The sequence below is a fragment of the Cydia amplana genome, chromosome 19, assembly GCF_948474715.1.
Source record: "Cydia amplana chromosome 19, ilCydAmpl1.1, whole genome shotgun sequence".
Lineage (NCBI taxonomy): Eukaryota > Metazoa > Arthropoda > Insecta > Lepidoptera > Tortricidae > Cydia > Cydia amplana.
This window is the reverse complement of record NC_086087.1, coordinates 1,048,896-1,072,899: the sequence shown is the minus strand read 5'-3', so window position 1 is coordinate 1,072,899 and position 24,004 is coordinate 1,048,896. Positions and strand designations below refer to the sequence as shown.

The 24,004-nt window shown below is 37.1% G+C and overlaps 1 protein-coding gene and 1 non-coding gene across 3 annotated transcripts in view; both read left to right on the top strand.

Moving 5' to 3' along the window:
* Positions 1-24,004, top strand: part of LOC134657217 (GAS2-like protein pickled eggs) — a 120,828-nt gene that overhangs the window by 57,837 nt on the left and 38,987 nt on the right. The gene's annotated exons all lie outside the window — the stretch shown is intronic.
* Positions 20,409-20,480, top strand: Trnag-ucc (transfer RNA glycine (anticodon UCC)). The gene has a single exon. It is a non-coding gene; the product is annotated as a tRNA-Gly (tRNA).

Genomic DNA, 24,004 nt, shown 5'->3' with positions numbered 1-24,004 from the left:
GCGAATATTTAAACGGTGGTTAGCATAGGACCTAAGAAGTACATTGAGATAAATTTTGCTTAGAAATACAATGAAAATAACAACCATAAAAATAATTCGGCCCGCTATCTAATGCACCATAGAAGTTGCAGAGATACGAGCTTTTTAAAGTAACTCTCAACGCTTGTTGGCAGTTACTATAAAAAGCTCGTATCTCCTGATGTCATGTCATGACATCTTATGTTTCTTGTTGTTTGCAGTACATTGCTGCTCGGTAAATTTTCAAATATTAATCACTGGGTCATAATTAAGTGTAACTTAAAAAACTTGTAAATTAATGATGACACGGATACATTTTATATCCGGTTTAATTTATTGCCCGTATTTACACACTGTATATTCAACTTGTCTTGTCTTATCAAGTTACAATCTTATCTTAAAAGGTCATTGACAGTTAGAACGTCCTAAAACGCCACTACTGACAGACAGACGAACAAGTAACTGTCACCTCCCACGCTTCCCTTTTATAAGAGAGATACTAGCTTTTTCCTATGACTTTAAATTTGTTAAATTGACCTTGTTACAGGAGAAACTTAGGTGTACAAAATTTTACTCCCCATTATTCTCCGTTATGGGATAGTTCCCATATAGTTTATAAGTATAACCGGCTGATATTTGTACAATCCTACAATCTCGCCATTTTATAACACAATCTGTTCAAAAAATCTTACTTTTGTAGTATTTTGGAGCGGCCAAGCTCACACGCCCCTTTTTTATGGCGTCAATGCATGTTTATGTATTTTTGAGCACCTCTTCCGCTCGGATGTATCAGACTGATGGACGAATAACTGTCACCTCCCACGCTGCCCTTGTCTCAGAGACGTTGATCTAGAATCAATCCGGTGGGCGATAATTATTCTACGGAGCGTCGAGGTAGCCATATTTTGACAGCGGATGATTTAGTTACATATTAATGTAAGTACAGTCAACTGTAGTGAATACAAACAAACTTCTATGCAATAGGGCGTTAATTAAGTTAAAATTTTCAAAGAGTCACAAACCGTAACGCTGATCTTACACATTTACACAAGATATATAATAAATATTGAGCTTTGACATTTTTAAAGATTTTGTTGAACTTGGCTGTGCCAACTCTCGTGTAGTGATGGGTAGGACATCAATTTAAAATGAGTTTGTATGAGTACCTCATTTACTAAAATGAGGTGTTACAATGTCTTACTTCAAATGAGGTGAGGTACTAGCATATTTTCAGCGTCGACTATTCCATTAATTCCAACGGCGACAAAAATATTTAATGTATATACATATTTATGTATTCATCACTTCCTTTATAAATAAATAAATAGTAACATTTAATTGGAGTGCAATTCTGGAGGTTAAGAATAGAACTTTTAGGAGAAAGATAATTTTAGAATCAAGTAAATTGAATACAGGAGTGAAGGAAGACATTTTTGCGGTACGAAGTACTGCGACAAATTAACAAAATGAGTGGTACAAATGAGGTGCCTCACGAGTGAGCGACTCAACACTACTCTCGTGCCCACAAATAAATTAAATCAATGTTAATTACACTGAAATATATGAAAAACCTTACGTAACTGAGTTCATGGCACTCCTCTTTTATTTTTAAAATAAACTAGGTAGAGTCAGACCAAGATAACTCTGCATGAAATTTGCGATAAGTGTGACAATATCATCATTGACGTCAAAATATGACGTTTATAAAGACACCGCCTCACTTTTTACAAGCTTTTATTTAGTTTCACCTGTCCCGTTGTCTGTCTGTCTGTCAGTCTGTAATCAAATCTTGCAAGTAAAATTTGATCCACTTCCCGGTTTCCGATTGAGCTGAAATTTTGCATACACATGTAAGTCGGTTGATAATGCAATATTATGGTACCATCGAGCTGATCTGATGATGGAGACAGGAGGTGGCCATAGGAACTCTGTGATGAAACAACGCAACCTAATTGTTTTAGGGGTTTTTAGAATTGTCTCAATGAGTATTAGTTGTCCGTCGTAAGAAAAGTACAGTCAGCGATAAAAGCTTGTACCAAAAATGATTTTTTTGCCAAAAACTTATTTTATTCAAATCGATACAAAGTTAGCTTAGACAGACTCTACCTACGATTATAAAATGAAATAAGTAGTCCACCGTTGGTCTACTTATTTTCGGTCTTAAGCTTACGCGGCTATCGTCCTAATCACTAGACCACACGACCACGGCGGTACCCCTCACAAATTCTCTGTTGTATGCTATATTTGAAAGGCTAGGCGCCTTTGATCTTCTACCTACGATGCTTGATCTTAAACTATAAGTAGTTTGTTCACCAGCAATACGAGTAGTAGCCCTATAAGTACAGCTCTTCTGTGACGCAAGTGGTGACAATAGTGCTTCCTCCGTTTGTCCGTCTGTCTGTCACAGCCGGTCTGCCAACTGGGTCGCGGGTCAAGGAGCATCTTATTAACTAATACTCTATAATTTTCACAGGTAAGTATATGTAGATTTTAAAAGAACGTAAACAAAAAAACAAGTGCGTGTCGGAGCACCCGTAAAAAGCTATTAACAAAAACAACATCTTTTCTAAACCAATCAAAACTCTTGTATAAACCAATGTACATTTGTACTGACAATTAGGATCTATTCTAAATTATATATGATTGACAGCTTGTTTGTAAAACGGGAAAACCATAATCACCTTCAAGTCGAACCTTAGCAACTATCAATTTAAGCAAATTGTATATGTTTATGGGTGTAATATTATCGAGATTGCAACAGAAATCGTTATAAAACGTTGAGATACGAGTAGAACGAGTAAAAGTTTGTGCCCTGTGGTTTTTATTTTTGTAATGTGATAATAATTTTACGTTCCAAATTATCTGGGGGCACGGTAAAGCGGGCCAAGACGAGCAATAAATATTACGCTATACTTCACCTTTCGTCGTAAGGAATAAATTAAACGATGTTATTAAATGACTAAATAAAAAGCGATTTATTTCAGATAACTCCATTCTTAGAATACAAAATAGATACCTAGATTAATTACAAAAAGAAACAGAGCTGAGCGGTGAATTGCTCGAATTTTATAAGTGTGTATGTGTGTGTGTGTGTGCGAAATCGGCTCGTCATAAAGTTACATTTTCTCCTTAGCGACCATACCTCTATCTATCAATAGATGTGGCAAAACTTCCGATTGGCTAAGGAACTGAGCCGAGGAGCGGTGAATGGCTCCAATTTTATAAGTGAACACACAGTTTCACAGACATATTTAGTGTGCGAAATCGGATCGTCATGAAGTCATTGACATATAATAACGTAAGGCTAGTCCTGAGATATATATGTCAATGACAATGGGCAATAAGAATGGGGCCAGTACAGTGGTGTGAAAACGCTGCAACGCGATTGGTTGATGAGTTCGCATCACGCGCGCGCGGCCGCGCGATTGGTCGCAAGTCGCAACTAGTTGCGTTAGACTACACGATTGGCTCGAATTCGTGAGTGACACCGCTGAACTAGTACCATTTTAAGTGCACGTAAGGACAGTCCTGAGATATATATGTCAATGCATGAAGTTAACATTTCTTCTTAGCGACCATACCTCTATCAACTTTGTAGATGTGGCAAAACTTCCGATTGGCTAATTTTGGTTCAAGTCCTTCAACAGGTCCATTAAATAGCCAATAAGGCCAACTCCCTGCAACCTGTCCGCGTGGGTAGACTATTTAGTTTAATATGAACTATTTGCGTAACGCCGTCTGTCTGTCACTGCGAATAATTTATACCAGAAACCGGGACAAATTTGTTTTGGGACAGGTGTTCATTTCGTTGATTAGTTGTGCATGAAAAGGTTCAAATAGAGTGAATAGTAGAAATGCCCCGAATAGTGGTTTTGGCCGAATACTGAAAACCGAATATTCGGCCCCTCTCTCAACCGAAGCGCCGAATTTTCGGCGACCGAATGTTCGGCATGACATGCGAACATTTTGACTCACAATGATTATGAAAACTGTTCGCCAACAAAGCACAACGTTTGCTAAGATTGATTTTTTGTTGAACAGAATCAATCAAATCAATCAGAATCAATTTATTTTTATCATGGGTATAAGTCAATCAAATGAGACCCATAAAACTCTACATAAAATAACCGACCCATTTACAACAAACTTCTTAATGGGAAGATTGCAGATATTACAGGGACCGGTTTAATAGAATGTCATATTTTGCAAATTGATATGACATTATAAACGCGCACAACGCCGGGTCCTTAAAATTATCCCACAAATCTTACATTCCTACGGATAATCTATCAGACGCCCTAGGCCTTATTCACAAAAGCCTTTGTACCTTATATTATGTGTTAGCTGTCCAGCAAACCTTGAACCATTAGGCTGCATTTCCACCGAGGCGGAGATGAGAAGAGACGTACAGGAATCCACTTATAGCAATGGCTGTACCTTATCCAGTATGGAGCGGTGTCCTCGCATTAACGCTCATCTCTACCTGTGGAGAGGCAGCCTTAATATAGTATAATTTTAGTCCTGTTTTTGACCTATTGACCACAAAGTCAACAGGATGGAGACCCGTTTTCCGGCAAGTTTATGACCTATCTCTTTCTTGAAACAGCCACCAACCAAACCTACCTGTAACATTTTGGCCCACCTCTCTCTAACCACACGTCACTGTCCACTGTCCACCGATGGACAGTTAGGAGCGTTGCTGTTTGTATAGTCTGTCGATTCAGAACTCGCCCCGAACGGCTTATCCTTTGTCTATTGTTAAGTGAAACCGCACGTGAAAACCTGCCTAAAAAATAGTTGGGCCGTTTTTACCGGTTATTGAATTACCACTAATTGCAATAAGGTTCAAAATGAACAAATGGAAAAATATTTCGCCATTTTTTGTGTGCCAAGGAATCGACGGACATACCGCTCAATTCCATTTTAGCTTGATATATATGGCATGTACAATCGCCATCAGATATATCGGAGCGGCAAAGGCTCTCACAAATATCTGAACTAGCCTCTATTGTCAGGGCGTTAGAGTGCGTGTTCAGATATTGTGAACACCTTGGCCGCTCCGATATATCTGATGGCGACTGTACCTATCTCAATCGTCATAGGTAACTAAGGCCAGGATTCAATTGGTTCGCCACCTATTTGTTGCCTTCGTGAATCGTCCCTTTGGGCCCTTGCGAAATCAGTCTCTATTATTAATGTGGCCACGTCCATTGACTTATAGTGGCCCTGTGATAGATCGACAGCTACAAGCTATGCCGGCTTGACAAATGATGCGAAGATCGCAGATCCGATGCGTCAAGCATCAGTGCCGTGTCTATGGGATTTCTTAGAACAATTTTACAAGAAGACATTTTTTTATTACGAATATTTACACGTAGCCTTTTTTCATTATATTTTATATGGGATTTTAAAAAGCGCGCCAAGCGGGAAGTTTTGGAAAGTCAAAATCCCATACAAAATGACCGTCACGAACTCATCAACAACTCGCGTTGCAGCGTTTTCACACCGCTGTACTATTCATACTCCATTCTTATTGCCCGTAAGGTCAGTCCTGAGATAAGTATATATATGTCAATGCTAGGGGTCCTGGTTGCTCCACAGAAGTTAACCGCAGTGTAGATGCACCTTAAAGCCTCTTCAAAATTATTATGCATCAGCTGCAAGAAAATCCAAGTCCGTTTGACAAATGATCATCGACCAGATTCAAATTGTATGCGCCATGTTGCAATTCCTAATGATGGCATTAGAGGTTTGATACATGTTTCCAAGCCGTGTTTCCGAGAATACAAGTATGTGATATGATACAAAACGAAAGAAGTGTTCAATTGGATAAAACAAGACGGCGCGGTAGTGTAGCTGATGTAAACTCTTGCAGAAGTTGCAGATATACATTAGGTATTTGATGTACAGGGTACTTTTTAAAATACTAATACTAAGTAGGTACACGTAATAAAGTCCCGTTTTAATTATAAAAATAAGTCAAGATCGTGTTAGTATAAACCAATAAGTGTCTCGACTGTCCTTGTTAAAATGACAGTAGGTAACTAGAGTTTAATTTATACTACAAAGTGGTTTTAGCGAGCAGATATTTGACCATTTATGGTTAATTTCCTCGAGCCGTGTTACAGCTGAGTTAAATTTATAGCTCACGCCACTTTATTGTTAAGTTGGCTGGTAAACTCTTTGTTATTTTATGTAGCAAAACGTCAAAATGAAGTGTCCGCAGCAAGCTCGGCCGAATTTCACATTCTCAAACGGATTTTCATTCTCATTTTAAAACTACGTGTTGGATTGTAGGGGAAAAAAGCTTCTGAAGTTATATCTACGCGATGTTTGCGATTGTATATATGTATATGTATATGCAGTCCAAAAAATCACTACAATATAATGTCAGCGCCCTAAACTAACCGCATTGTCATATCGCTATCTATATACACATCACAGTTGTAGCCCAAATATAGTTGATAAACTCAGGATGCAAAATGGGGTCAGCCAGATTGCGAATTGAGAGCCCCACTTCAGCTGTCATAAGCCAATAACTAGTGAATTACCAACCAGTACCAACCAACCAGTAGTGAAGTACCAGCTTCTGTCTGGGACTTTATCTGCGTGGAATAAGCATCCTTGTTAAAAACTGTTATATCTTATGTCCTCCTGTGAATGCGAAGAAAACTTTCATGTGAAAATCACATAGTTTAAACACATATTCCAGCGTTTGTGATTACTAACCACAATCTGATAGTATCTATTCTAAGACACGCATGAAGATGGATATGTACAAACGCGATACCTACAGTGAAGCAACGTGTCAAGAGGTCGTGTTTGAGCCCAGCCATCTTGGTCAGCCTAGGGCGACGGCTTAACACAAAGATAAAATGTTGCAAAACAAATAGGTAAGTAAGAAAGGAAACGATTGTAAAGAATCAATATACATATTATAAAACAAAGTCCCCTGCCGCGTCTGTCTGTATGTTCGCGATAAACTCAAAAACTATAATACTGAACGGATTTTCATGCGATTTTCACCTATCAATAGAGTGATTCTTGAGGAAGGTCTTGTGTAAATTAGTTGAACTACCCGTGCGAAGCCGGGGCGGGTCGCTAGTTGTAAATAATTATAAGTTGTAGTGACATTTTTGTTACTTAATACCTACTCGCAATTGTGACCGATTGTGATTTTTAAATATTTAAACTTATTACGAATTTCGGTGGCAAGCAAGTATACAATCCGCCTGGCAGTTAGCTAAGCGGTTACCGTAGCCTATGACCCTTTTATAGGGCGCATTCTAAATTGTAAGACAAAAATGACCACCCTATAACGTCATCTTCTTGTATCATCATCATCGTAGATTTTTTAGGACTTTGTTTATACATATTTAAAAAGGCTAAACCAGTTGTTCCCAAAGTTATCTGGGCTCCGACTCGCCTAACAATTACTGCCAAATTGGAGACCCACCTTTTAGCCGTCTTAAAAAGGGGACATAAAATATTATTGGTAACGCTCGCAATATTCGCTCCACCAATGGGTCGCGACCCGTAGTTTGGGAAATGCTGGGCTAAATTATCTGATATGTCACGTGTAGTTCCATTACTAAGTAACATTAGAGATGTCATGTTAACATATGTGTTAACAATCTTACGAGGCGCAAATAGAATCCAGATCTAAATCTAGGATTACAGGATCTCACTGTTGCAACAACGTTGCAATATTACAAATGGCTGCAGGCGCTGTAATGTTGGCAATGCAGACAAATATGCCGGATTGCGATCTGAGACTCGTTTATTTATAATGTAAACTTAAAATAGTTGACTGGATAGTAGTTGACTGGTTATCGGACCACAACTTAGAAGTAAATTTCACAAAAACAAAAATCTTACAGTTTAGGCCTTATCAAAAAACCCCCCTTAATATTGATTTCACCTTCAATAATATACAATTAGAATGTGTAGATACCGCTCCTCTTCTAGGGTTCGAAGTTGATTGCAATGTTAATTGGAAAGCGCATGTAGCAAAAATAAAAAAGAAATTGTCCCAGTTCACGTATGCCTTACGCGAATTAAAAAAAGCATGCGACCTCAACACCGCCTTAACAGCTTACTACTCCTATGCCCATGCTTGGCTTACCTATGGTGTAATTCTATGGGGGAATAGCACAGACGTGGAAAGCCTATTTATATTACAAAAAAAATGTGTACGAATTTTGGCAAACATAAATATACCGGAAAGTACTAAGACACACTTCATCGATCTAAAAATACTTACCTTAACATCAATATACATTTTGGAAACCTGTAAGTTTGTAAAAAAATACCCTCAATTTTATACCAAACATTCAGATATACCCCGACGTTACGCCAGCAGGTTTCAAAATAAGCTGGTGCAGGTAATACCCTCAAAACTAAAACTACATTCAAAAAGTCCAAACTCAATGGCAATAAAAATATTTAATAAAATTAGTAACGAAATAAATAACACTAAGTCCGACAATGATTTTTTTAAAAAACTAAAAGATCACCTCATTAAAAAAGCTTATTATACATTAAATGAATTTTTTCACGACCAATAATTGCAATTAAAAAAGTACCCCTATACAATAAATAACATTTAAGTATAAATAAATAACATCTTGTACAAAAAACTCGATCTCCTCTTGAATAAACTGTTTGCTGTGCCCTACAGGGTGTCATGTTGTACACGATTCTATGCAATAGGTTAAGATACAATGTGATATGCAATAAAGATTATGAGTATGAGTATGAGTATGAGTAAATACCTATAGTCGCCCGTCGCCTATAGTTCTCGGGGCTTAGCCAAATTGAAAATCGTCGATGGAAAACGCTGACCGAAACTTATATAATGTACGAAAATAGTCTTATTTATTTTCTTTCTTTAGGAATAGGTGACTTTTCGTACCTATCATTTGTTAGGCTGCGTTTCCAACAGAGATGTACGAGGATGCGTAGCGAGGGATGTGTTTGTTATGAACCAATACATATAGAATCATGTCACGTGGAAAGGTATAGTATGAATTATCTCAGATGATTTTTTCGGGCTCGGGCCCTAGTCTATTAAACAAAGTACACAAGTACAGTACACTGATACATTTTATCTTTTCGTTGGGCGCTTCTCGATGTTGGCTCGCCCCACAGCCCACAGCTGTCCGCTAGTGTGACAATAGCAATATGGGTATATTGCTATATAAAATGTTGAATATCCTTTCTTCATTAAGTTTTTCAAAAGCATAATATGTAGCAGTTATATTGTATGTTCGGGTCGTTCAAATACAAGTCACAGTATCACAACCAAACATACCCACGTTTCAATACTTGTCATTTCATCGAACGCAGCCGTCATAAAGGACGGTCTACGACATATATATAGGTAACTCATCGAACTCGATCGAACATGCACTATAAATTACGCAACATAAACCATAATTGGCCCTCGTGTATACAGCGGGCTTAGTTCTGGACCTTTAGGTCCTTTAACGATGGCATAGACAAAGGACGAGGCACAATAACCGGGCAATTAATGAAGTAAACAATGTTCTGCGCGGGCGCCGGTCGTGACGCGGTTGGTGGGGTGAACATGCTTTAGATACTTAAAGATAAAGATTTATTTATTTGCAAAAATGTAGTGGTAATCATAGCTGATTTTAAATGCGTGCGTTTTAATTGAAATAGCATGCGGCAGCTTAAAGAAAACTACATATGTACCTACCTCTGTTACCTTCCGTGATAATTTCTCACTTGATGGTTTCATCAAAAGATCAGCGCTGGAAGTCGCCAGCAACATGCTGAGATGGGGCCATTTCGTGACACTTAATTTTCACTATGTTCTTTTTTGTGTAATTATTTATATTATCTGTGTGTCTGCGAATAAACTATTCTATTCTATTCTATTTTATTCATAGTCGTTTACGAACCTGAACCACTGTTCCATCCGATATTTTCGACCCAACAGCTGACGGGGGTCCACCGATATCGGATGTTGGATGCTGCTGCCTATGAGAAAAACAGCTGCTATAGAGAGATTTTTTATGAATGAAGATTTCGTATAAAAATACATAAATGCTTAAGTAGGTACTGAAAAATGCATATTTTATACTCCTTATCCTATCCGATATCTGATATCGTATCGGACAGTGTTAAAACGCTCCGGAGCGTGGTCACCCTCGTCGTTTGTCGCTGCGATGGCTGGCGGCGTAATCGGCCGCGGCACGACCCGCACGCTCCAGCGACAAATTAGCGTGAGGTCCTGCGACTATGATGCACCGAGGCCCTGTAATATATGCATAAGTGGGAAAGAAAGGTCCGATCGCTGTGTCTCGCTCCAACCACAGACTACATATATACAGACGCTGCTATCCCATACATTCAAATGTGACCGCCTAAAAGCGCACCATTACCAGATGGCGTCACTGAAAAAGCACTGTTGCCTATCATGGATACAAGATGGCGCTGTGTCACATCCAAATCATAGAATTCCTAACGACATCTATACGTCTTCATTGAAAGTTAGTAGACATATGTCGTTGCCAACGATTAGAAGTAATCAACAGATGTCGCTTTATAGCGTATTGAATAAATCATGAATCTAGTTTAAAACTGGATCAAGCATGAGGGGTGGAAGGAAATGACCGAACAGGATAGTCTTATGTATCTTTCAGTATGAGTAAAGAGAGTTCGGGCACTTAAGGAGTACAGGGAGGGAAGGGAGAGGCAGGGTACAGAGAAATAGCGTAGCCAAACGGTATAACCATAAAGTAATTTCGGAAAACGATACTGTGGTGATGATAATATTTATATATTATAAGAATGCTACATAAGTCTTGCCGAAACTATTTAAACCGGCTGAAAATAAATACCTGTCATAATAATTTTGCGCATGCTACCATTGGTGCATGGCAAAAGGATTAGACATTACTACTGGCGTAAGTCCGTCTATATGCCACCATGCCACTGGTACTTGAGCGTTTCTTTATATTTTTTTAATCCAATTGCTCAAAAAGTTTAGTTTTTGTAGCTGCAAATCGTGCGTAAAGTTTGATTTTTTTACACTAGTGCTAAAAAGTAATCTGATTGATACATTTTAAATAAATGAGTATTATGCGAGACCCGCTTATAAATGACCCACCTGAACAACGCGCGATTGGGCATAAAGGAGTATTATTCGAGACCCAATAGTATTACTTGAAAAACGCGCGACAGAATGAAGCTGACGTTCGTACAATACACTTTATACACTTAATATAAATGTAATTAATTAGATATATATCAATATAATGAAATAACAAAAGATTCATGTTTTTTTACATATAGCTGGTCAATCAAATCTTGTCAGTAAAATAAAGGCGCGAAATTCAAATTTTCTATGGGACGATATCCTTTCGCGCCTACATTTTTCAAATTTGCCGCCTTTTTCTACTGTCAAGATCTGGTTGACCATGTATAATTATATGTTCTGAAAATTAATTTTATTAATTTTAATAATACAATTTCTCTTCAATTGGCATAATGCTGACAACAGTGACAACAGAATCCACATTGAAAAAAATGGCAATTAAAAGTAAAACTTTTTTTATTCCCTTCCCGCCTTTTTTATTCAACATTTAAAGTGATTTATGTTTGTAAGTAATTGCCAAGAAAGCATAAGTTATTAAATAAAAATGAGTGATTCAGACGATTTTGGAGTTAATTTAACGCCACCAGATATCAAAGCAAAGGCATCCGTTGTAAGTGACAGGGCTATAACCGCGAAAATCGAATTTTGCAAATTGCGGGCATTTTTCTCTGTCACTCTAATTACGCCTGCATTGGAGTAAAAGAGAAAGATCCCCGCAATTTGCGAATTTCGGTTTTGGCGGTAGCCCCTCAGTATATTTCCGGAAAAATCGAAAGCTCGGTACTCGTGCAAAATGACATACTTCTCGCACTTATATCGAAAACTACTATTTTTTGCCATTTTTTATATTGTGATCTTTTTTGCCACTTTTGTGTTATTTGTACTCAAATTCACGAGCTCTTTCGATCCTAATGAGATAAAATACCTCAATTCATGCTCAATTCACTCTTATCGTGCCTTCTAAAAATTTACGATACAAGTTGCATTGCAATAACTATAAAAAAGTAACTGATTTGACTAGTACGAAAATACCCTATTGTAACAATACGATGCGACGTTGTCGAGTTAAACTGGACTCGCTTCGCAGTAACTCATAGCAGTTTGGCAACGTCGCGTCGTGCTTTTATTTTTAAGCAACAGATTTGTACATGATTTGTACCATCTTAGTACCTATACATACAAAGATATGTTTTCATAACGTTCCTTTTCAACTTCTCCCATGGCAAAACCCGTACCTATCAAACCTGAAATTATTATACAAAAGCATTTAATGTTTGTTTTAATAAACTTTTTCTGTTATAATTAGAATAAATATATCTAATTTTGCGTATATTGACCAGGCAGGTGTTTGTATCACTAATTATGTGACCTATAAGTATAGACAGACAACAGCGTGCACAGAAACGTCAAAAACGGCATCAAGTAATGATTATTGCTATTTTAAAATTAGTCCCCTACTTCAGGGTAATGTTATACGCCTGTTCCTTAAAAAAGCTGAGGGCCTACCGCGAACCACGTTCGACGTGTTGCCTCCCTGTCACACTTACGTACGAATTTACAAGTGCGACAGAGAGGCAACACGTCGAACGTGGTTCGCGGTAGGCCCTCAGAAATGGACACTGAGGCATAATTATCATTATTTTGGAATTTAAGTACTATATAATATTATTTGTAGTCTTTTGGAATATCATATTTTATTTGAACTAATAATATTGTATAATAATAAATCATAAAAGCTCTATTTAGGGACAAGAAAGAACTTTCAACGGCAACACTAAAAATAAACTGTCAAATAGTCAAGTCGCCACAAAGCGGCACCGCGTTTGTTGGTTGCCTTTGCTTTGTTTCTGTTTATACAAACTTATTAATTTCATATTATAGCTTCATTTGAACTATAGTACAAGTACGTGAATAGAATACCTAGACGTGTCTTGCTTGGTGCAGTTGCGTAGGTATGCTAAAAGGAAAGTTGGAAGACCGATGTGGCGCTTTAAAGACTGTGCTAAGCGTGACATGTGCCCAAAATGTGGGAGGTCGTGCCGCTCACGCATCGGCCTCCACAATCACCAAACCCGTTGTCTAAACAGCAATGCATAAATCGTCTGCAATAGACGAAAAGACCTGTGATGATGACGTGAATTGCCGATGTAGTAACGGAACACTACTAATGGTAAAACCTACATATTAATCTGACAGTGTCTACTGTTTGCCAATAAATGATAAAATTGATAAAAAATTAACACTTCAGGTAAGTTTGTTTTGAATACAAAGGTTAATTAAATAATTTATCACCACACCAACTGGTAAAGGCCCCCTTGATTGTTCAAATACTAATGAGAAAATTGCATTTATGATTTATCCCACATGTGGGGCAAAGTAATCAGATCTAAATTTTGAGTTTCCTTATGTTAGCTGGTAGAATTTACTTTTAAATGATGATTTTGAATTATAAATTCTTTATAATGTTCATGTGGATTTGATTTTTTTGGTATTTTATAGTTGGTATTTTCCCTGCATTGGCATGGTGATAAATTCTGTGTTTCATTAGGTGGCAATGTTTGTTTAACCCTCGTGCCTTGAATTCTCACAACGCTCAAGATTCCACTTCTCGAACCACTCGCTACGCTCATAGTTCAAATCTTCTGCTTGCCCTGGAATCAACATTAGCATGAGCGGTTAAACAACTGCTTTGCCCCCTTGCCCACTAATAACTATTGTCAAGTTTTATTTTAAACCCCCATGCTAATATTGATACCCGAGCAAGCAAAAGATTCCAAAGTATTTAGAGTTAGAGCAAGAAAGAAGAAAGGTACGTCATAATTTCAAAGATGTTTGACATTTAAAATAACACATGTACTGCGCAGGCGATCAATATCGCTGCATACTTTTCTTGGTCTAAATCTATACAATGGTTAGTGTTTGCAAACAGACTCCAATGTGAAGGCAATGTGTATTAAACTTTATTGTGATATTATTACATTTTATATATAAAAAATATGTTTCTGATTTCAGGACCCAGCCTCTAGCCACTAGAAGTTACAATGTATGCAACAAGAGAGTGAAGATGAAATAGTCAATGCATCTCTGTACAGTCGCCATCAGATATATCGGAACGGCCAAGGTGTTCACAATATCTGAACACGCACTCTAACGCCCTGACAATAGAGGCGTGTTCAGATATTTGTGAGCGCCTTGGCCGCTCCGATATATCTGATGGCGACTGTACCACAAGTAAAATATTTTGAGTGGAAGATGGTTGAGATTGATTCCTGTTTCAACGGACAGACACATGCTATGAAGATTCTCTTAAAAATAATAAAATACAATTAATAAATTCAATGTTTAACATGATAGTGACTTTATTTTGTCTACCCACTAACAACCAATTTGTTCAATGCTGGCGGGCAATGGCGGTAAACTTAAATATTTGATGTGGTATGAAGCTAAATGTTTTGAACATAATGGCAAGCCACTAAAAAGTTTTAATCCTAGATTAGCCATTAAACTGTGGCTGCCAGTCTGATTTGTTAATTGTTATATAATTACAGTCAGCGTCATATAGTAGGTAGCATCCAAAGTATTCAAATAGTTCGGTACACCATATTATTTGTATGGCGTACTGAACTATTTGAATACTTTGGATGCGACCTACTATACGACGCTGACTGTACTTAATTTAAATATATATAAATTGTATATTATTTCTACGGCCTCCTAGCTAGTCAGTAGTGACAGTGACCCTGCTCTGCTATGTGCTATGAAGTAGGAGGTCCTGGGTTCAAATCCTCATAGGACATTTATTTGTTTTTTAATTGTGTGTGTATATATTAATGGTCTATATCTATTCCCATCTGTCCACACCTCTTGTATGGCGGCGGGGACAAATGGGCCACCACCATGGGACACCATATTAATACACTTTTAGGGGGATCCGAACCTAGGACTTCCAGCTTTGATATGATCATAAAATATAAGATATGTATGTATTTACATTTACACATTGTATTATTGCTCTCATACATATAGGGATATTTTTTTAAATGTCGGATGTCTCTTCTCTTTTGAGCATGAATAGAAGCAGGGGATAACTGACAGAACGGGATAGTCTTATGTATCTTTCAGTAGGAGTAGCAGCGAAAGCGCTATTATTGTTTGTCCTTGTCACAGTCTCACATCTTGTTTTATTCCCCACCGTAAATTGACCACCGTGATTGGTCGAATTCATTTGTTGCCCACCATAACAAATAAATTCGACCAATCATAGCGGCGCAATGCGACGCTATGATTGGTCGAATTTACATGTTTTGTCCCTCACGGAGGCACGCGTACACCACTTCTATAGGATGCTACCTTCTATGCTTTTGAGCAAGTTTTTGTCACCTGCCCTGCTATTCAAACTACTCAAGAATTTACAATGTTTTGTTACCAAGTAGGTCGATTAGTGTAAGACTGTCCTAAAATATATGTATAGCTATATGAGGACAATTTTGTAATGCGTAAGGTTAAGTAAATTAATATACAAACAGCAACACTCCTAACTGTACATCGGTACAGTTAACACTTAACAGTGTGGCTGATGATACCATGTAGGTTTAATATATTTTAATTATTATCACGTTTCTAAGAACAATAGTACATTATTGTCGAGGTTCGGAAGTAGCTACTTGCAAGCTGAGGATTCGTTTTAAACGGACGACCTTGGGAGTCCGTTTAATTGAATCCGAAGCCAGCAAGTAGCCTTCCAGCCGAGTCATATATAGTGCTTTTCTCAAAAATGGTGCAAGAGATATTTTACAGAAGCAACGTTCTAATTTTCACAGAGAAAAGTAAAACCATTAAAAAGATTTGCTTGCCGCCTTTAAAAAAAATAGAAGTGTATTTTTCTGCTGAAAATACGCCAACGTATTTGAGACACCTAAATAGTCGCGGTACCAACATTATATTAATAATAAGTGCTGATCATCTGTTCGGCTGTTTAATGGACCTATGCCTTCATTTGATATGGCCATTTAAAGTTTTAAAAAGTTTGGAACTCGTTTAATAATGGAATTTGTATGCAACATTGCAGTCCCGAAATCGAGACAGCAATGTTTTTAACTTTTTAATTTTTAGAATGACCATAAACTACACACTTCGCGACCTATTTTTTAACCGGCAACGTCGACTTTGCCGTCCATTTTTGAGAAAAATTATATTATTTATTACTTAATAATGTTGATATGTTGTCTGTGATATGATCATAAAGTATGAGGATTTACTACAGTGACATCTATTGATAGTCTTTCTCAAACAATCGAGCTATTTAGTGTGTTACAACGGCAAGAAACTAACTGTCTAGTAATGCGATAGATGGCGCTTAGAATAGTTCATGCCATTATTTATTTATTTTTTTCTGCGTCGATTTACTATGTGTAAATGGATGTTTTAAAAGGTTTTTGTTGTAATATGCTAAATAAATTAGAACTATACATGTTAATTTAAAAATTGGCAAGATTTGAAATAACACAAATATATATTTAGGCCCAATGGTGCTCTGAGTGACATCTCTTGGATTTTTGTGGAACTAAGCGAGGCTTGTATGGGCCGATTACTCTATACTATACTTACTTTATGCTCCAACCTATGGTTATCGCTACCGCCGTCGCAAGTCGCTCAATGTCGTGGCCGAGGGCGTCCGCTGGCTAACGCGGTTGCACGGAGCGGGTGAGCGGGTTAACGAAAAGTAGTAACCAACGCTAATAGTTAACTGGCGCAGAGGGCCTACCGCGAACCACGTTCGATGTGTTACCTCCCTGTCACACTTACGTACGAATTTACAAGTGCGACAGAGAGGCAACACGTCGAACGCGGTTCGCGGTAGGCGCTCAGGCGCCTGCGACGGATTTTACCTACATGTGCCCGAGCGCCGTGCACCCGCGTTAGCTAGCGGACGCCCTTACATATATTAAAGGGCCTCGAAGCCTAATTACCTTTCAATTGTTCTACATATAGAAACATCTCTTTTTGTTAAGTTATTAGAGAATGGTAGATACTTTTGACGCATAATCTGATCCGATGACTTTTGATGCTACCTAAAGTTGGCTACTTAAAAATCTTATACCTTAAAACGAGCAATTCTGGTATATTTATATATTTCGGGGATCTCGGAAACGGCTCTAACGATTTCGATAAAATTAGCTATATGGGGAGTTTCGGGGGCGGAAAATCGATCTAGCTAGGTCTTATCTCTAGGAAAACGCGCATTTTTGAATTTATATATACTTTTATTATTAATTTATATATATTTTACTTATCAGTCCATCGTTCTCACAGCCAACTTAAGGTCACATGTCTGTTTGCCCATTACCTACCTCCTCCTACCTTCTTCTCCTTTTACGAAGTCGGTTAATAAACTACGAACAAACATAAATAACTTAATGATTCCATATAAATGTCTTGTTTACTGTTGAGGGTTTGCCAGATTCGCGATATGCTTTTGTGCTTAATGAAGTTAATATCTGGGTGACCGAGCTTCGCTCGGAAAACATATAAAAACTCGAAAATGCGCGTTTTCCCAGAGATAAGACCTAGCTAGATCGATTTTTCACCCCCGAAAACCCCCATATAGCAAATTTCATCGAAATCGTTAGAGCCGTTTCCGAGATCCCCGAAATATATATATAAATAAATAAATAAATATATAAATAAACAAGAATTGCTCGTTTAAAGGTATTAGATATTATATTCTTACTGTCTGTAGGGAAATAGGTATACTCATTTATTTTATAGGTACATAAAGCCAATTTACATGTCAAAATAAAATTGGAATTATACGGTTAAAACTGAGATCAAAATAAAATTTAACTTATAATTAAGTGTAGGTACAATTATAATTAAGGTAAGGAATACCAGACCTGGAAATATACGTAGCAATTTTACAAGAATTTGAAAAACGTAAATATTTCCATTATTAACATATTTTTAAACGAGTTTTATATCCCAGGGATAAACAAACATAGAATACTTTTTATTCAAGAATTCTTCTATTTTTTCACTATGAAATGAAATGGAGGTTGCCTATGAAATGACTTCCATACGGACTCACTAAACTTGGCTATCTTCACCGCCTGCGTGTCTTCTGGTGATCAATTTGATAAGACTTGGCGTAGGTTTTATGATTCGGCGAATTTCGTATTTTAGAGTGATGTAGGAGGCACTTTTGGTTAAAAAGTGAAATAGTCTGTACCTACACACAAACATATTTTGTTTTTATATAAGTGCACAGATTGGCAAAAACCATACTGTCCGCTACTTTTTTAGCTGTTTTATGATTTTGCTAAGACTACGAAGCGTTCGATTAGCAAGATTGAGTTCTGCAACATACTTACCAAAAATATTAAAAATCTTAGATTTAATGAAAAAATCGGTAATAATGATTATGTTGTCAATGTTGTCATATCAAAAAGTCAAGTCTCATTAATTTGAATGATGACTAGTGCATTTCATAGTAACGATTTTACACGGATTTAGAGTTAATAAACTGGATCGAGTACATTGACCAAAAAGTGTGTCCACATGAGAAGTCAAACTAGAGCCCTGCATCTCGTTCTAATTAGGGTGACCATAAGACATCTGTATGTGGGATATTAGGATAACATGAAATATATCAGTAGGGTGTGTCATTTTCTAAATAAAGTGAAATTTTAAGTAGTCGGATTTTTTCTTTCATTTGTAGTCGGCCTCTTTAGGGAGCGTTCAAGTATTACGTAACGAATTTGGGGGGAGGGGGGGTCTTGTAAAACGTTACGAGGCGTTACAGGGGCGGGAGGGGGGGGTTTGAACTACGCGTTACGTAACATTGTTTTTTAACCTTTCAGAACTTTTCGCCACTTTACGGTAAGTACTTTACGCCACATAATTGTGGCCTTTAGGTAAAAAAATGGTCACTTGGTGGTTACGTAACGTTTTACTAGGGGGGAGGGGGGGTACAGAAAAACGTTACGGCGCGTTACATGGGGGGGAGGTGTCCAAAAATTGCGTTACATAATACTTGAACGCTCCCTTAGCACTCACTCATGGTATGTTCATAAAGGTAAGCTTACCTTTTGTCCACTTCAGCTTTTTTTAAGTGTAAGCGTCATTGAAGATCTGTTTAGCAAATATGACGTTTTTTTTAAAGTTGGTGCCTTTTTTCTATTGACGGAAATGTGTCCTACCTATAAAGAATCGATTGCATATATATAAACAGTTTGATACACCTTTTCCGTAACAAAATATTATGTATAAATGAGAGTCTGTAATGTTTAAGGAGTTAAGCACTTTGGTTTTTAATTTTGGCAATTGAAGGGATGTTTACAAAAACAACATAACTGACTACACTGGTTGACATTGACACCTGAAACGATTAACATGTTCTTAAAAAAAATGACAACCGCTCTAAGCAGTTATGTTGTTTTTGTAAACATCCCTTCAATTAGGTATTCTATAACAAATCTTAAATTAAACATGCCGAAATAAAGACATACCTATTAAGTTAAACTTACTTTTACATTACCTACGTTAATAATAAGAATTCTGTGAGACCGATTCACAACGTGCCGACATCATAGTCACCCTAATGAGTTTGACAATGTTGTCTTGTATTTTTATAGTAAAATGTAATCATTGTGGCTTTCTTGTGAAACAATATTCCACAATTAGCAATTATTTCACTCCAACAACCTTTAACACAACATTTCTTCACAATTTTTAAGAAATTTCGCATTCACGTGTTTTGAAGAAATGTCATCAAATTGGGATACCAATTAATATTTAAAGTTACTACAAATCCTACCATACTAAAATTTAGGTTTTTTTTGCTGTGTATGCGCTTGGTTTAATCAGTTAATAATATTGGCATCATAATTATTTACAAATTACTTAAAATATATCAGAACTGTAATCTGAATATAGCACTAAAATTGTATAAGAAGGTAATTAAATTCAGTAGTTTAATGATATAATTTCTACCACAGTGGTATCTTTTTAACATTGGCAACATGTGCGAGTGAGACACAGGGCTCCGGTTTTTCTATCTCAAGTGGACCGTTTTCTCTAGTCTGGTACGAACAACTTTCTGTCTCGGTGATAAGGTTCAAATTAGTATGGCAAAAAAAGTGACAACTCGCTCCAGTTTAAAAAATATAACTTCATGCGATTTTATTATCAACTTATTCAACACCGTCACGATTAGAAGTCAACGACCTTCGCCGTCAGCTGATTAGATATTTCAACTCGCCGCTCAGCTGCGATGGTGGTGTAATGGTCAGCATAGTTGCCTTCCAAGCAGTTGATCCGGGTTCGATTCCCGGCCATCGCACACTTTTTGATATTTTTTAATTATTTCCTTTGGCCAAAGTATGCGTGGTTCTCTAGTGTTTACTCGTATTTTTTTTCATATAGGTACCTATGCTTTCTTGTTGCAAAACAACTCGTAACATTTTCTTTCTCTTTAACGACCACAATATAATATTTTAACATAAAAAAAATTATAAAAATATTTCATTTAAAACTTATGGATTTAATAATATACCTACATGGTACTTAAGGTTTATTAAATCAACTCTTAGGTTAAGGAACAAATCAATCCCAGCCATGCAGAAAAGATATACCTAAATCATCTGATATTATCCGATTTTCTCTAAACAATAACCAATTTTCCAAATCAGACCATTTTCCCATAATTCCGAGCCGTGTCATGACTCCGATATGGAGGTCGTCACCCCTGAGACAATGGCGTAATTATAATCCTTAAGATTGTCCACATCGATGCATTTCATGGTTTAGATAAGGTACCTTTATTTATTTGTCTCAGTGACAATAGTAGGTATGAGGTCTCTAGCGACTTTCATATTGATTGTTACTGTGACAAGGTACGAAATTTTGAAAAGAGTTTGATTTTCGACCCATTTCGTACTACGAAATGGGTCGAAAATCAAACTCTTTGACTGTACATATCGTTATCGTTTTATTTCCGTCAAATTTCGATAAAATTTCGTCCATAGATAAAGTACTCTATGTGCACATTCACTGTATGTGTGTCCTCAAAAAACTTTCCTAGATTTACGGACATTGCATGTTTTAAAATTCAATTTTTGTCTCAAACTGGTGAGTATTTTGCCTCTTTTCCGCCCAGAATAAAGAGCTCTTCAAACGTACCAAATCGTATCAAAATCTTACTTAAAAAAATTAAAAACAGTAAGTATAAAAATCCCATCTATCCATTTATTCAATCTACACTAGCGACAGCGGATGCGCGGGCGCCGCTCTGTTAGCTCAATCATGTTGCTTTTACTCGACTGCGGCGCAACTAGGGAGTTATGTGTTTCGGGGTTAAGTGGGGTCATTCGAATGTTCAATTCTATGAAATCATTATTTGAAACACTTATGTTTAAACTTTGAAACTGGTGAATTACTTTGACCATTTATATACATATGCGGTTGCCGCTGCCGCTCCCGTATTGGCTTGACTTTATTTATTTATTTAGAAATTTAAATCAGACAACAAGGCCCATATTACAAATACCTTACAGACTAACATACATATCATCATCATCATCATTTTAGCCTTCGGTCGCCCACTGCTGAGCATAGGCCTCTCGTCGTGTACGCCACTTGTCCCGGTCCTGTGCTAGTCTCATCCAAAAGTGCCCCGCGTTACTTCGAACGTCATCGTACATATGTATTTTATAAACTTAAAACTAAACACTAGTAACTTACTTAGTTACTTTACGTTGTAGGTACCAGATGAAACAATTCCATGGTCCATGATATGTATATCTATCATCATTCATTATATCTTCCGATCTAATTCGGCATTCAAGACCCATGAACTAAAATCTAAAATAGGTAAGGTATTGAGAAGACCTCCCTCTACCTACTCCATAAGGCCAACAGAACGGTCAAGGTGTAGGTTCAAACCCGGACGCGTCATTATATCATATTGTTGAACCTTATCTAAAATGAGGTAGGTACTTATCACTAGTAAGTAAGGTTCAAAATGGCATGTCTACAAGGTGAGCTTTGATTTGTTCCGGTAATAGAGTGAGCTTTTAGAGTAATGATGTGTGATCGGCCTTAAAGACGTGTAGCGACCTTAGTGTGACCATTTTAATAATTTGTGCGATACAAATCATATTATCGAACGAGCGAGCGATGCGAAGTGAAGTTCTTACATTCAACTTGGAGCACACGGCTGGCTAGGGGCACGTCCCGGCATTTCGATGTTTTTAAGCTGAACTATCAGAGGATAGTTTGATACACAATAACTTAAGTAAATTTGTTCTAATTTCAATGAAATTGGGTACATGTGTAGTCGAGGGCATTATATTTTAGTCATTAAATTATGAGCAGGCTCGATCAAGGGGTTATTGAGCTAGAAGAGCTTAGAAGGCTAAAAAGCTATTTGTCAGGGGTCTCGCTATTCTGGTCATCTTTTTTGCAAGGAAGTATGGTCGAGTTTGGTATCAAATGAAAGTGCTCGGCTTACACATTTATAATATAGTTTTTAAATTTACAATTTTAAAATAATGATCCTTCATTTTGGCGAACCGCGAGTTCTCAGTTCGGGGCGAACTACTAGTAATAGTACCTAATATAATGACTTATAGGTATGACTCACCTTAAACTCTGGCGGGGGCTGCCTCTGCGTGCGTTCGGTGACACGGGCAATGGCATTCGCTTGGTGTACGTACCCTTACATCTCAATAAATAGTCAAAAGGGACTCTACGTGTTGGCTTCGGCTCTGTGCACGACTCCCAAATGTCCCTTTATAATACGTAAAAAAAAATAGATGTAAATTAATTAAATTAATTAGTTGTATTGGATTGATGTATGCAACGAGAATTTCCTATATTTTACTTTAATTGAACACGGAGGATGCCTACTTAAGTATACGTAAATAAATCATTTAAAGGAATTTAATTAAGCAGTAAATATTAACATTAACGCCGTGTTAACAAATAGAAAAGTAATTTAAACATTACATCCGTCATAATTTCCTGTTATCAATTAAATGATAGAACAACATGTAAATTATCATTGTCAGTACTTTAACTTAATCAAAGTGTTTAGCTTTGCTGCGTATGCTCTTCAAAGCCATATTAAATATGTCATTTTCTCAATTTCCTACACAAGCCTGTGGCCACCTGACGAAGCCTGCGTTGTGGATATCCTAACTAAAAATTTGATCATATTAATGTTGGTGTTAATTTAATTTTTATGTATATATATTGTTTTAAAATAAGTAAATATATTTCCTACATTAGTTTTTGAAACAAGGTCAAATAAAAAAATATAACATTTCAGTTATTAACAAGTACGTACATTAATATTTGTGACGTTCCATGCCTAAAGGGTCCTTATACTCCATATGCATAGATTGCATAGGATAGCCTTGGACTTAATTATGAAAAATCGCACCCACCGTACCGCATAAACTTTATGTGGTTAGGTTTAGTTTAGCTACATTTCTACTAACTGAAATAGATATTATACACGAAAAAAAAGTGCCCAAAAAGTCCACCGGTGGCTGAGGCGGGAAACTGGACTAACTGGGGTGGACTTGGTCACTTTTTTCTTAAGTGTCATCATCGCCTTCCTCGCGTTATCTTGCCACAGCTCATGCGACTTTTTTCTTTAGTATATGATACCTACTTAAAATACGCAAATCAATATATTTCATAAAATAATTTGTTTTGTTCCCTAGTTGACTATTTCTACTAGTCAAAGTACTGCATACTATAACCGTGTGTCAGATGTCAGTTTCTCTTCCTGCCAATGCACAGATTGACTTGTCAAGCGTGATCGATTACGTACTAATTAAACGTACCGTTAAAACTACG